This window comes from Eurosta solidaginis, chromosome 1 (genome assembly GCF_040869045.1).
Source record: "Eurosta solidaginis isolate ZX-2024a chromosome 1, ASM4086904v1, whole genome shotgun sequence".
NCBI classification, from domain to species: Eukaryota; Metazoa; Arthropoda; class Insecta; order Diptera; family Tephritidae; genus Eurosta; species Eurosta solidaginis.
In genome coordinates, this window is record NC_090319.1 from 268,976,081 (window position 1) to 268,979,628 (window position 3,548).

Sequence of the window (3,548 nt, forward strand, 5' to 3'; positions counted from 1 at the left end):
AGCGGACATACACACACAAACTCCATGTAGTTTGTTTGTGTAATTCGATGGTGGTAATGTCAAAAATACTCTGAGAAATGTTCGTACTTTCAAAATTCATGAGAAAAGTTGCAATCAGCTTGGCTAATGCTTTCACCTTTAATGACTCCGCCATCAATCAGCTTTGCCAGCATAGTTTGAAAATAATAATCAACTTAAACGATTTGATTTCGTTTTGATATGGCAGAAAACGAAACGAAATCATTTCGTTAATTTGACGTTCTTAACGTTAATAAACGAATCGAAATGACTTTGTTTCGTTTATTAACGTTAATTATCGTAACGAAATGATATCGGTTCGTTGGTTAAGCATGCCTGAAATCCAGTAAGAGATTAGTTGAAGATAGCGCTGATGTTGCTATAATACAATACCTCGATTGGCACCTCAGCCGCCAACAACTACACACATACATACACGCATAAGCATTCTTAGGAAAGAAAAAAGCCACTGGCAAAAGAATAATACATTTTTGCATGAAAAAACCATCAAAACAATAACAATTAACTCGTGTTATGGGGAATCAAATTGATGAACGACTGTCTCAACTGACAGCAAAACAATATCTAAATGCGTATGTATTAGTGCGTAAGTTAGTAAGCGAATTGCCTTGTAAGTGAGACACTGAATATATTTTCAAATTTGTTATTTAAGTGTTTTAGGTTGTTGGAGTTGGTGGATGCCTGCAGCGTCGATGATGCACTAAATCGCTCAACTCATGAGGCGACGAAACTTTGTTTTTGCTTGTTGTTGTTTAAGTTTAATTTTATTATTTTAAGGGAATTTTTGGTTGCAGATAATCGCATTTGTGTTAGTTCAACGAGTCAGCAATAATCGCTAGCTACTCAAAATTCTAGAAAATGTTTTAACGAACTACCGGCTGGCATGTAGATATAAAAGCACTAGGGCGGTATAAAAAACTGTATACATATAAAAATCTATAAAATATTTTCAGGATATGTTTGCCTCAAAGCAGCAGCGGTTTTGTTGGTAGTTGTAGGGCTTCAATAGCCATCGCTTAGCCACCCTTTGCTTTTTTTTCAAAACATTTTACAGCCACTGCTAGTCACTGCCACAAACCATTAAAATTCTTGTCATCGTTTGCTCCACACGCATGCCAAACAAATTTTAGATACAACTTTTAGCCAAGAATGATCCCCACATATGCCTATCTAGCCCTTACTCAGCCCTACCTCTAACCAACTGCATGTTGTTGCCCCCAATTGTGGCACACACAGTCGGCATGTGAACGCCAGATATTTTTATTGCATCGCCTGCAACTTTATGGCACTTTCATGAAATTCTTACAAACGCATACATACATACAATATCCGGCCGTTTGTCTTCTTCTGCCACCCGCACCGCATATGACACATGCTATTGCTAGTGGTTTAAACCTCTCACACCCTACCACAGTTTTTCGAAAACATAAATATAAGTCGACAATTGATCGTACCGTCCGGTGTTTTTGTACTTAAAATGGCAAATGATCTAAATATCGATTTCGATTTGATCACTGAATTTATTTTTATTTTACTGTCGTATATATGTTGGTGGTAGCTGACATTATTACAAACGTACATGCTCACATACGAGGGAAAGTTGATAACTTCGTACTTAAAAGTATTTATCGCGATGTTTTCATATCTCGAGAAGTTTTTACATGGAAGCACCAATATCAATTTTCCCATGCAATAGCAGTTAATTGAGGCTTACGTATTCGTTATCAAAACTAGTACGATGTCTGAGATTGATCCATTCACAGAAAACCCGCAAGTCTATAAATGAGTAATTTTAACATGCATCATAGCAAGGTGATCACGTGCAAGGGGAAGAAGTAAATGATATGCTCACGACCAAGTAAAGAAATGATACACATGGGGTCAGCATTGCAAGATAGTACAGAAAAAGTTCAGATTCAAGGTGCCATCACCCAAATTTGATAAAATTATAATAGATAACACAGTTGATACACTTCTTCACTACTTAGCTTTGCGCAAAGGCGATATCGTAACCAATAAGGTTCTACTGAGGTGCGATTATTACTAGTTGAAACTTCTTCACTACTCACAAATGTTTACATGTTTAATGCCGGCTCCAAAAGGCATCTGCAAGGAAGATGAGTTTTTACTGAGAAACTTTTCATGGCAAAAATACACGCGGAGTGCTTGCCAAATAATTGTCGAAGGGCGACAGCGCTTAAAAAACTTTTTTCTAATTTAAAAAAGATTTGTTTCTAAATGTTTGATGTTGCTTTGCCTGGGAATTGAAAGCAGGATCTTCGGTGTGCTAAGCGGTGCACTCTACCACCGCACCACGGTGGCCACAAATTTCGGTGCAATTGTCAAAATGCGTCCACAAATGCAGCGGTTTATTTATAATATATTCCCGATATATGGAAAAAGTAACAACTAGTTCCTATTGGTTAAGCTAAAGGAGAACAAGCTCGCCAGCCGGAAAACTTTTTGAAAGCCTACTAAAACAAACAAAATCCGCGAGTCATGCGGATGCACCACTCGTTTCGGTTAGGCTAATAGGATGGGTAAGCCGTATTACGGCCGCCATAGATCATCTTGAATGGCTTTAGATCTGAAAATAAACATTAAAAACAATCGATGTTGGAATAGATTAAAGAGAAATCACACATCAGCACTCAGAAATAAGAAGCACTATCCTGAAGCAATGCGAAGACCTTCCTGTACTGGGCAAGGGTTTCAAAAGGATGACGTTTTTTAGTTTTCGTTTGTTGCTACAATGGAAGTTATGATGAATTAAACTGTTTTCATTCCAACATAACTATGTGTATTACATAAATAGTTTAACGGACCTAGAATTTTGTCAAAGGCAGTGTTTAGTTCTTAGCTTGCTATGTATTCTATTCTAGAACAGGAATAAATCCGGGTGCAGGCACACATAAAAGAGTAATTTCGGATTTTACAAAAAACGAATTTTCAATAATAGTTAATGAAACAACGTACGTCAGAACGCAAGATTATACTTTGGTGATTAGATATTTCGATCGTCATAGATTTTTGTCACTAGTTGAGCTAAAAGAAAGTGTATTTTTTTTTTTTTTTTTTTTTTTGATAATTGATGGCCCAATACCATGGCCGGCAAAAAAATAAATTGAACACAAAAACTTTACATTAAGTGCCACTCACATAATTTATATTCAAGCTGTGCATTCGAGCATACCGACTATATTGAGAGTTTGTGTAGCAATATATAGGCGTGCCATACGAAAATTAACATTTTCAAAATTTTTTGTCCTCCATATATGTAATACTCCTATATTGCTACAAAAGGCTAGGTACATTCCCAAACGTCAGAGTGAATAATACAATGTACCTAAATTTACATTTTTTCTTGTCACACTTATGCTGCTACAATCACAAAAATTTTATAGGCTCTAGCGAGCATTTTCTATTCGCAATATAGGAGTATTACATATATGTTGTCCTCTCTTTGTAAAAAATGAGTTCTAGGATTTTCACTGCTATGATTTTGTTGA

The 3,548-nt window shown here is 36.3% G+C and overlaps 1 non-coding gene across 1 annotated transcript; it reads left to right on the forward strand.

Moving 5' to 3' along the window:
- The first annotated feature begins 2,025 nt into the window (after nucleotides 1-2,025).
- Nucleotides 2,026-2,143, forward strand: LOC137238958 (U4 spliceosomal RNA). The gene has a single exon (XR_010949260.1). It is a non-coding gene; the product is annotated as a U4 spliceosomal RNA (small nuclear RNA).
- The last annotated feature ends 1,405 nt before the right edge of the window (nucleotides 2,144-3,548 follow it).